We start from the raw sequence: 9,185 nt of genomic DNA, 5'->3' as shown, positions 1-9,185 counted from the left end.
TTGCCGCCGCTAGACGCGTGAATAATGAGCAGCGAGCTAAAACTTACCGTAAACGTGCAAAATAATAAAACGTGCTAAACATACGTCGCGCTCGTGCGTTTTGTTTTGCACGCGGTGCAAAAAAATTAAAAAGGGAATGCAACACGAGGACTTCCCAGGAGGTCACCCATCCTAGTACTACTCTCGCCCTAGCACGCTTAACTTCGGAGTTCTGATGGGATCTGGTGCTTTAGTGCTGGTATGATCGCATCCGACATGTTACCCCCGTCTTCGTCCCTTATGCTTGCCCCTCCCAGCTCCACTACACACACGATTGCACATTCCTTTGGCCGCTCCCGCTCAACTACGGAGACGAGTTTTACCACGGTTCAACTGCACCAGTGCCTATTTACCATGGTTTCGACCCCTTTCAGAACACGCTTGCCGCCGCTAGACGCGTGAATAATGAGCAGCGAGCTAAAACTTACCGTAAACGTGCAAAATAATGAAACGTGCTAAACATACGTCGCGCTCGTGCGTTTTGTTTTGCACGCGGTGCAAAAAAATTAAAAAGGGAATGCAACACGAGGACTTCCCAGGAGGTCACCCATCCTAGTACTACTCTCGCCCAAGCACGCTTAACTTCGGAGTTCTAATGGGATCCGGTGCTTTAGTGCTGGTATGATCACATCCGACATGTTACCCTCGTCTTCGTCCCGTATGCTTGCCCCTCCCAGCTCCACTACACACACGATTGCACATTCGTTTGGCCGCTCACGCTCAACTACGGAGACGAGTTTTACCACGGTTCAACTGCACCAGTGCCTATTTACCATGGTTTCGATCCCTTTCAGAACACGCTTGCCGCCGCTAGACGCGTGAATAATGAGCAGCGACCTAAAACTTACCGTAAACGTGCAAAATAATAAAACGTGCTAAACATACGTCGCGCTCGTGCGTTTTGTTTTGCACGCGGTGCAAAAAAATTAAAAAGGGAATGCAACACGAGGACTTCCCAGGAGGTCACCCATCCTAGTACTACTCTCGCCCAAGCACGCTTAACTTCGGAATTCTGATGGGATCCGGTGCTTTAGTGCTGGTATGATCGCATCCGACATGTTACCCCCGTCTTCGTCCCTTATGCTTGCCCCTCCCAGCTCCACTACACACACGATTGCACATTCCTTTGGCCGCTCCCGCTCAACTACGGAGACGAGTTTTACCACGGTTCAACTGCACCAGTGCCTATTTACCATGGTTTCGACCCCTTTCAGAACACGCTTGCCGCCGCTAGACGCGTGAATAATGAGCAGCGAGCTAAAACTTACCGTAAACGTGCAAAATAATAAAACGTGCTAAACATACGTCGCGCTCGTGCGTTTTGTTTTGCACGCGGTGCAAAAAAATTAAAAAGGGAATGCAACACGAGGACTTCCCAGGAGGTCACCCATCCTAGTACTACTCTCGCCCAAGCACGCTTAACTTCAGAGTTCTAATGGGATCCGATGCTTTAGTGCTAGTATGATCGCATCCGACATGTTACCCCCGTCTTCGTCCCTTATGCTTGCCCCTCCCAGCTCCACTACACACACGATTGCACATTCCTTTGGCCGCTCCCGCTCAACTACGGAGACGAGTTTTACCACGGTTCAACTGCACCAGTGCCTATTTACCATGGTTTCGACCCCTTTCAGAACACGCTTGCCGCCGCTAGACGCGTGAATAATGAGCAGCAAGCTAAAACTTACCGTAAACGTGCAAAATAATAAAACGTGCTAAACATACGTCGCGCTCGTGCGTTTTGTTTTGCACGCGGTGCAAAAAAATTAAAAAGGGAATGCAACACGAGGACTTCCCAGGAGGTCACCCATCCTAGTACTACTCTCGCCCAAGCACGCTTAACTTCGGAGTTCTGATGGGATCCGGTGCTTTAGTGCTGGTATGATCGCATCCGACATGTTACCCCCGTCTTCGTCCCTTATGCTTGCCCCTCCCAGCTACACTACACACACGATTGCACATTCCTTTGGCCGCTCCCGCTCAACTACGGAGACGAGTTTTACCACGGTTCAACTGCACCAGTGCCTATTTACCATGGTTTCGACCCCTTTCAGAACACGCTTGCCGCCGCTAGACGCGTGAATAATGAGCAGCGAGCTAAAACTTACCGTAAACGTGCAAAATAATAAAACGTGCTAAACATACGTCGCGCTCGTGCGTTTTGTTTTGCACGCGGTGCAAAAAAATTAAAAAGGGAATGCAACACGAGGACTTCCCAGGAGGTCACCCATCCTAGTACTACTCTCGCCCAAGCACGCTTAACTTCGGAGTTCTGATGGGATCCGGTGCTTTAGTGCTGGTATGATCGCATCCGACATGTTACCCCCGTCTTCGTCCCTTATGCTTGCCCCTCCCAGCTCCACTCCACACACGATTGCACATTCCTTTGGCCGCTCCCGCTCAACTACGGAGACGAGTTTTACCACGGTTCAACTGCACCAGTGCCTATTTACCATGGTTTCGACCCCTTTCAGAACACGCTTGCCGCCGCTAGACGCGTGAATAATGAGCAGCGAGCTAAAACTTACCGTAAACGTGCAAAATAATAAAACGTGCTAAACATACGTCGCGCTCGTGCGTTTTGTTTTGCACGCGGTGCAAAAAAATTAAAAAGGGAATGCAACACGAGGACTTCCCAGGAGGTCACCCATCCTAGTACTACTCTCGCCCAAGCACGCTTAACTTCGGAGTTCTGATGGGATCCGTGTTGGAGAACGTAGCAGAAATTCAAAATTTTCTACGCATCACCAAGATCAATCTATGGAGTTTACTAGCAACGAAGGGAAGGGGAGTGCATCTACATACCCTTGTAGATCGCGATGCGGAAGCGTTGCAAGAACGCGGATGAGGGAGTCGTACTCGTAGCGATTCAGATCGCGGTTGATTCCGATCTAAGCACCGAAAGTACGGTGCCTCCGCGTTCAACACACGTGCAGCCCGGTGACGTCTCCCACGCCTTGATCCAGCAAGGAGAGAGGGAGAGGTTGGGAAGACTCCATCCAGCAGCAACACGACGGCATGGTGGTGGTGGATGAGCGTGGCAATCCCGCAGGGCTTCGCCAAGCACCGCGGGAGAGGAGGAGGAGGGAGAGGGGTAGGGCTGCACCAAAAGGAGACGTTCTCATGTCCGTATGGCAGCCCAAACCTCAAGTATATATAGGGGGGAAGGGGGCTGCGCCCCCTTTAGGGTTTCCACCCCCAAGAGGAGGCGGCCAGCCCTAGATCCCATCAAGGGGGGCGGCCAAGGGGAGGAGAGTGGGAGGCGCCCCACTAGATGGGCCCTAAGGCCCATCTGGACCTAGGGTTTGCCCCCTCCCACTCTCCCATGCGCCTGGGCCTTGGTGGGGGGGCGCACCAGCCCACCTGGGGCTGGTCCCCTCCCACACTTGGCCCACGCAGCCTTCTGGGGCTGGTGGCCCCACTTGGTGGACCCCCGGGACCCTCCCGGTGGTCCCGGTACATTACCGATTTCACCCGAAACTTTTCCGGTGACCAAAACAGGACTTCCCATATATAAATCTTTACCTCCGGACCATTCCGGAACTCCTCGTGACGTCCGGGATCTCATCCGGGACTCCGAACAACATTCGGTAACCATGTACATACTTTCCCTATAACCCTAGCGTCATCGAACCTTAAGCGTGTAGACCGCCTACGGGTTCGGGAACCATGCAGACATGACCGAGACGTTCTCCGGTCAATAACCAACAGCGGGATCTGGATACCCATGTTGGCTCCCACATGTTCCACGATGATCTCATCGGATGAACCACGATGTCGGGGATTCAATCAATCCCGTATTCAATTCCCTTTGTCTAACGGTATGTTACTTGCCCGAGATTCGATCGTCGGTATCCCTATACCTTGTTCAATCTCGTTACCGGCAAGTCTCTTTACTCGTTCCGTAACTCACATCATCCCGTGATCAACTCCTTGGTCACATTGTGCACATAATGATGATGTCCTACCGAGTGGGCCCAGAGATACCTCTCCGTTTACACGGAGTGACAAATCCCAGTCTCGATTCGTGCCAACCCAACAGACACTTTCGGAGATACCCGTAGTGCACCTTTATAGCCACCCAGTTACGTTGTGACGTTTGGCACACCCAAAGCATTCCTTTGGCCGCTCCCGCTCAACTACGGAGACGAGTTTTACCACGGTTCAACTGCACCAGTGCCCATTTACCATGGTTTCGACCCCTTTCAGAACACGCTTGCCGCCGCTAGATGCGTGAATAATGAGCAGCGAGCTAAAACTTACCGTAAACGTGCAAAATAATAAAACGTGCTAAACATACGTCGCGCTCGTGCGTTTTGTTTTGCACGCGGTGCAAAAAAATTAAAAAGGGAATGCAACACGAGGACTTCCCAGGAGGTCACCCATCCTAGTACTACTCTCGCCCAAGCACGCTTAACTTCGGAGTTCTAATGGGATCCGGTGCTTTAGTGCTGGTATGATCGCATCCGACATGTTACCCCCGTCTTCGTCCCTTATGCTTGCCCCTCCCAGCTCCACTACACACACGATTGCACATTCCTTTGGCCGCTCCCGCTCAACTACGGAGACGAGTTTTACCACGGTTCAACTGCACCAGTGCCTATTTACCATGGTTTCGACCCCTTTCAGAACACGCTTGCCGCCGCTAGACGCGTGAATAATGAGCAGCGAGCTAAAAATTACCGTAAACGTGCAAAATAATAAAACGTGCTAAACATACGTCGCGCTCGTGCGTTTTGTTTTGCACGCGGTGCAAAAAAATTAAAAAGGGAATGCAACACGAGGACTTCCCAGGAGGTCACCCATCCTAGTACTACTCTCGCCCAAGCACGCTCAACTTCGGAGTTCTGATGGGATCCGGTGCTTTAGTGCTGGTATGATCGCATCCGACATGTTACCCCCGTCTTCGTCCCTTATGCTTGCCCCTCCCAGCTCCACTACACACACGATTGCACATTCCTTTGGCCGCTCCCGCTCAACTACGGAGACGAGTTTTACCACGGTTCAACTGCACCAGTGCCTATTTACCATGGTTTCGACCCCTTTCAGAACACGCTTGCCGCCGCTAGACGCGTGAATGATGAGCAGCGAGCTAAAACTTACCGTAAACGTGCAAAATAATAGAACGTGCTAAACGTACGTCGCGCTCGTGCGTTTTGTTTTGCACGCGGTGCAAAAAAATTAAAAAGGGAATGCAACACGAGGACTTCCCAGGAGGTCACCCATCCTAGTACTACTCTCGCCCAAGCACGCTTAACTTCGGAGTTCTGATGGGATCCGGTGCTTTAGTGCTGGTATGATCGCATCCGACATGTTACCCCCGTCTTCGTCCCTTATGCTTGCCCCTCCCAGCTCCACTACACACACGATTGCACATTCCTTTTGCCGCTCCCGCTCAACTACGGAGACGAGTTTTACCACGGTTCAACTGCACCAGTGCCTATTTACCATGGTTTCGACCCCTTTCAGAACACGCTTGCCGCCGCTAGACGCGTGAATAATGAGCAGCGAGCTAAAACTTACCGTAAACGTGCAAAATAATAAAACGTGCTAAACATACGTCGCGCTCGTGCGTTTTGTTTTGCACGCGGTGCAAAAAAATTAAAAAGGGAATGCAACACGAGGACTTCCCAGGAGGTCACCCATCCTAGTACTACTCTCGCCCAAGCACGCTTAACTTCGGAGTTCTGATGGGATCCGGTGCTTTAATTCTGGTATGATCGCATCCGACATGTTACCCCCGTCTTCGTCCCTTATGCTTGCCCCTCCCAGCTCCACTACACACACGATTGCACATTCCTTTGGCCGCTCCCGCTCAACTACGGAGACGAGTTTTACCACGGTTCAACTGCACCAGTGCCTATTTACCATGGTTTCGACCCCTTTCAGAACACGCTTGCCGCCGCTAGACGCGTGAATAATGAGCAGCGAGCTAAAACTTACCGTAAACGTGCAAAATAATAAAACGTGCTAAACATACGTCGCGCTCGTGCGTTTTGTTTTGCACGCGGTGCAAAAAAAATAAAAAGGGAATGCAACACGAGGACTTCCCAGGAGGTCACCCATCCTAGTACTACTCTCGCCCAAGCACGCTTAACTTCGGAGTTCTGATGGGATCCGATGCTTTAGTGCTGGTATGATCGCATCCGACATGTTACCCCCGTCTTCGTCCCTTATGCTTGCCCCTCCCAGCTCCACTACACACACGATTGCACATTCCTTTGGCCGCTCCCGCTCAACTACGGAGACGAGTTTTACCACGGTTCAACTGCACCAGTGCCTATTTACCATGGTTTCCGACCCCTTTCAGAACACGCTTGCCGCCGCTAGACGCGTGAATAATGAGCAGCGAGCTAAAACTTACCGCAAACGTGCAAAATAATAAAACGTGCTAAACATACGTCGCGCTCGTGCGTTTTGTTTTGCACGCGGTGCAAAAAAATTAAAAAGGGAATGCAACACGAGGACTTCCCAGGAGGTCACCCATCCTAGTACTACTCTCGCCCAAGCACGCTTAACTCCGGAGTTCTGATGGGATCCGGTGCTTTAGTGCTGGTATGATCGCATCCGACATGTTACCCCCGTCTTCGTCCCTTATGCTTGCCCCTCCCAGCTCCACTACACACACGATTGCACATTCCTTTGGCCGCTCCCGCTCAACTACGGAGACGAGTTTTACCACGGTTCAACTGCACCAGTGCCTATTTACCATGGTTTCGACCCCTTTCAGAACACGCTTGCCGCCGCTAGACGCGTGAATAATGAGCAGCGAGCTAAAACTTACCGTAAACGTGCAAAATAATAAAACGTGCTAAACATACGTCGCGCTCGTGCGTTTTGTTTTGCACGCGGTGCAAAAAAATTAAAAAGGGAATGCAACACGAGGACTTCCCAGGAGGTCACCCATCCTAGTACTACTCTCGCCCAAGCACGCTTAACTTCGGAGTTCTGATGGGATCCGGTGCTTTAGTGCTGGTATGATCGCATCCGACATGTTACCCCCGTCTTCGTCCCTTATGCTTGCCCCTCCCAGCTCCACTACACACACGATTGCACATTCCTTTGGCCGCTCCCGCTCAACTACGGAGACGAGTTTTACCTCGGTTCAACTGCACCAGTGCCTATTTACCATGGTTTCGACCCCTTTCAGAACACGCTTGCCGCCGCTAGACGCGTGAATAATGAGCAGCGAGCTAAAACTTACCGTAAACGTGCAAAATAATAAAACGTGCTAAACATACGTCGCGCTCGTGCGTTTTGTTTTGCACGCGGTGCAAAAAAATTAAAAAGGGAATGCAACACGAGGACTTCGCAGGAGGTCACCCATCCTAGTACTACTCTCGCCCAAGCACGCTTAACTTCGGAGTTCTGATGGGATCCGGTGCTTTAGTGCTGGTATGATCGCATCCGACATGTTACCCCCGTCTTCGTCCCTTATGCTTGCCCCTCCCAGCTCCACTACACACACGATTGCACATTCCTTTGGCCGCTCCCGCTCAACTACGGAGACGAGTTTTACCACGGTTCAACTGCACCAGTGCCTATTTACCATGGTTTCGACCCCTTTCAGAACACGCTTGCCGCCGCTAGACGCGTGAATAATGAGCAGCGAGCTAAAACTTACCGTAAACGTGCAAAATAATAAAACGTGCTAAACATACGTCGCGCTCGTGCGTTTTGTTTTGCACGCGGTGCAAAAAAATTAAAAAGGGAATGCAACACAAGGACTTCCCAGGAGGTCACCCATCCTAGTACTACTCTCGCCCAAGCACGCTTAACTTCGGAGTTCTGATGGGATCCGGTGCTTTAGTGCTGGTATGATCGCATCCAACATGTTACCCCCGTCTTCGTCCCTTATGCTTGCCCCTCCCAGCTCCACTACACACACGATTGCACATTCCTTTGGCCGCTCCCGCTCAACTACGGAGACGAGTTTTACCACGGTTCAACTGCACCAGTGCCTATTTACCATGGTTTCGACCCCTTTCAGAACACGCTTGCCGCCGCTAGACGCGTGAATAATGAGCAGCGAGCTAAAACTTACCGTAAACGTGCAAAATAATAAAACGTGCTAAACATACGTCGCGCTCGTGCGTTTTGTTTTGCACGCGGTGCAAAAAAATTAAAAAGGGAACGCAACACGAGGACTTCCCAGGAGGTCACCCATCCCAGTACTACTCTCGCCCAAGCACGCTTAACTTCGGTGTTCAGATGGGATCCGGTGCTTTAGTGCTGGTATGATCGCATCCGACATGTTACCCCCGTCTTCGTCCCTTATGCTTGCCCCTCCCAGCTCCACTACACACACGATTGCACATTCCTTTGGCCGCTCCCGCTCAACTACGGAGACGAGTTTACCACGGTTCAACTGCACCAGTGCCTATTTACCATGGTTTCGACCCCTTTCAGAACACGCTTGCCGCCGCTAGACGCGTGAATAATGAGCAGCGAGCTAAAACTTACCGTAAACGTGCAAAATAATAAAACGTGCTAAACATACGTCGCGCTCGTGCGTTTTGTTTTGCACGCGGTGCAAAAAAATTAAAAAGGGAATGCAACACGAGGACTTCCCAGGAGGTCACCCATCCTAGTACTAGTCTCGCCCAAGCACGCTTAACTTCGGAGTTCTGATGGGATCGGGTGCTTTAGTGCTGGTATGATCACATCCGACATGTTACCCCCGTCTTCGTCCCTTATGCTTGCCCCTCCCAGCTCCACTACACACACGATTGCGCATTCCTTTGGCCGCTCCCGCTCAACTACGGAGACGAGTTTTACCACGGTTCAACTGCACCAGTGCCTATTTACCATGGTTTCGACCCCTTTCAGAACACGCTTGCCGCCGCTAGACGCGTGAATAATGAGCAGCGAGCTAAAACTTACCGTAAACGTGCAAAATAATAAAACGTGCTAAACATACGTCGCGCTCGTGCGTTTTGTTTTGCACGCGGTGCAAAAAAATTAAAAAGGGAATGCAACACGAGGACTTCCCAGGAGGTCACCCATCCTAGTACTACTCTCGCCCAAGCAAGCTTAACTTCGGAGTTCTGATGGGATCCGGTGCTTTAGTGCTGGTATGATCGCATCCGACATGTTACCCCCGTCTTCGTCCCTTATGCTTGCCCCTCCCAGCTCCACTACACACA

The 9,185-nt window shown here is 51.3% G+C and overlaps 19 non-coding genes and 1 pseudogene across 19 annotated transcripts in view; all 20 read right to left on the bottom strand.

The window, feature by feature from the left end:
- Window positions 1-8, bottom strand: part of LOC123174708 (5S ribosomal RNA) — a 122-nt gene extending 114 nt beyond the window's left edge. Inside the window, exon 1 of the ribosomal RNA XR_006487290.1 lies at window positions 1-8. This exon is cut by the window's left edge and continues 114 nt beyond it. This is a non-coding gene — a ribosomal RNA (5S ribosomal RNA).
- A 125-nt stretch (window positions 9-133) lies between these two features.
- LOC123174736 (5S ribosomal RNA) lies at window positions 134-252 on the bottom strand. The gene has a single exon (XR_006487316.1). It is a non-coding gene; the product is annotated as a 5S ribosomal RNA (ribosomal RNA).
- Window positions 253-553: 301 nt separating this feature from the next.
- Window positions 554-672, bottom strand: LOC123174729 (5S ribosomal RNA). Its single transcript, XR_006487309.1, has one exon. It is a non-coding gene; the product is annotated as a 5S ribosomal RNA (ribosomal RNA).
- Window positions 673-973: 301 nt separating this feature from the next.
- On the bottom strand, window positions 974-1,092 carry LOC123174741 (5S ribosomal RNA). The gene has a single exon (XR_006487320.1). It is a non-coding gene; the product is annotated as a 5S ribosomal RNA (ribosomal RNA).
- Window positions 1,093-1,393: 301 nt separating this feature from the next.
- Window positions 1,394-1,512, bottom strand: LOC123174700 (5S ribosomal RNA). Its single transcript, XR_006487283.1, has one exon. It is a non-coding gene; the product is annotated as a 5S ribosomal RNA (ribosomal RNA).
- Window positions 1,513-1,813: 301 nt separating this feature from the next.
- On the bottom strand, window positions 1,814-1,932 carry LOC123174697 (5S ribosomal RNA). The gene has a single exon (XR_006487280.1). It is a non-coding gene; the product is annotated as a 5S ribosomal RNA (ribosomal RNA).
- Window positions 1,933-2,233: 301 nt separating this feature from the next.
- Window positions 2,234-2,352, bottom strand: LOC123174756 (5S ribosomal RNA). Its single transcript, XR_006487333.1, has one exon. It is a non-coding gene; the product is annotated as a 5S ribosomal RNA (ribosomal RNA).
- A 301-nt stretch (window positions 2,353-2,653) lies between these two features.
- Window positions 2,654-2,772, bottom strand: LOC123174710 (uncharacterized; annotated as a pseudogene).
- Window positions 2,773-4,388: 1,616 nt separating this feature from the next.
- LOC123174718 (5S ribosomal RNA) lies at window positions 4,389-4,507 on the bottom strand. Its single transcript, XR_006487299.1, has one exon. It is a non-coding gene; the product is annotated as a 5S ribosomal RNA (ribosomal RNA).
- A 301-nt stretch (window positions 4,508-4,808) lies between these two features.
- Window positions 4,809-4,927, bottom strand: LOC123174751 (5S ribosomal RNA). Its single transcript, XR_006487329.1, has one exon. It is a non-coding gene; the product is annotated as a 5S ribosomal RNA (ribosomal RNA).
- Window positions 4,928-5,228: 301 nt separating this feature from the next.
- Window positions 5,229-5,347, bottom strand: LOC123174743 (5S ribosomal RNA). The gene has a single exon (XR_006487322.1). It is a non-coding gene; the product is annotated as a 5S ribosomal RNA (ribosomal RNA).
- Window positions 5,348-5,648: 301 nt separating this feature from the next.
- LOC123174759 (5S ribosomal RNA) lies at window positions 5,649-5,767 on the bottom strand. Its single transcript, XR_006487336.1, has one exon. It is a non-coding gene; the product is annotated as a 5S ribosomal RNA (ribosomal RNA).
- A 301-nt stretch (window positions 5,768-6,068) lies between these two features.
- LOC123174737 (5S ribosomal RNA) lies at window positions 6,069-6,187 on the bottom strand. The gene has a single exon (XR_006487317.1). It is a non-coding gene; the product is annotated as a 5S ribosomal RNA (ribosomal RNA).
- Window positions 6,188-6,489: 302 nt separating this feature from the next.
- LOC123174733 (5S ribosomal RNA) lies at window positions 6,490-6,608 on the bottom strand. Its single transcript, XR_006487313.1, has one exon. It is a non-coding gene; the product is annotated as a 5S ribosomal RNA (ribosomal RNA).
- A 301-nt stretch (window positions 6,609-6,909) lies between these two features.
- LOC123174731 (5S ribosomal RNA) lies at window positions 6,910-7,028 on the bottom strand. Its single transcript, XR_006487311.1, has one exon. It is a non-coding gene; the product is annotated as a 5S ribosomal RNA (ribosomal RNA).
- A 301-nt stretch (window positions 7,029-7,329) lies between these two features.
- On the bottom strand, window positions 7,330-7,448 carry LOC123174728 (5S ribosomal RNA). Its single transcript, XR_006487308.1, has one exon. It is a non-coding gene; the product is annotated as a 5S ribosomal RNA (ribosomal RNA).
- A 301-nt stretch (window positions 7,449-7,749) lies between these two features.
- LOC123174724 (5S ribosomal RNA) lies at window positions 7,750-7,868 on the bottom strand. Its single transcript, XR_006487304.1, has one exon. It is a non-coding gene; the product is annotated as a 5S ribosomal RNA (ribosomal RNA).
- A 301-nt stretch (window positions 7,869-8,169) lies between these two features.
- Window positions 8,170-8,288, bottom strand: LOC123174696 (5S ribosomal RNA). The gene has a single exon (XR_006487279.1). It is a non-coding gene; the product is annotated as a 5S ribosomal RNA (ribosomal RNA).
- A 300-nt stretch (window positions 8,289-8,588) lies between these two features.
- On the bottom strand, window positions 8,589-8,707 carry LOC123174698 (5S ribosomal RNA). Its single transcript, XR_006487281.1, has one exon. It is a non-coding gene; the product is annotated as a 5S ribosomal RNA (ribosomal RNA).
- Window positions 8,708-9,008: 301 nt separating this feature from the next.
- On the bottom strand, window positions 9,009-9,127 carry LOC123174748 (5S ribosomal RNA). Its single transcript, XR_006487327.1, has one exon. It is a non-coding gene; the product is annotated as a 5S ribosomal RNA (ribosomal RNA).
- Between the last annotated feature and the right edge of the window lie 58 nt (window positions 9,128-9,185).

Source organism: Triticum aestivum, unplaced genomic scaffold (assembly GCF_018294505.1).
Source record: "Triticum aestivum cultivar Chinese Spring unplaced genomic scaffold, IWGSC CS RefSeq v2.1 scaffold90744, whole genome shotgun sequence".
Lineage (NCBI taxonomy): Eukaryota > Viridiplantae > Streptophyta > Magnoliopsida > Poales > Poaceae > Triticum > Triticum aestivum.
Note: the sequence above shows the minus strand (reverse complement) of the source record. Positions and strands in the feature narration are given on the sequence as shown.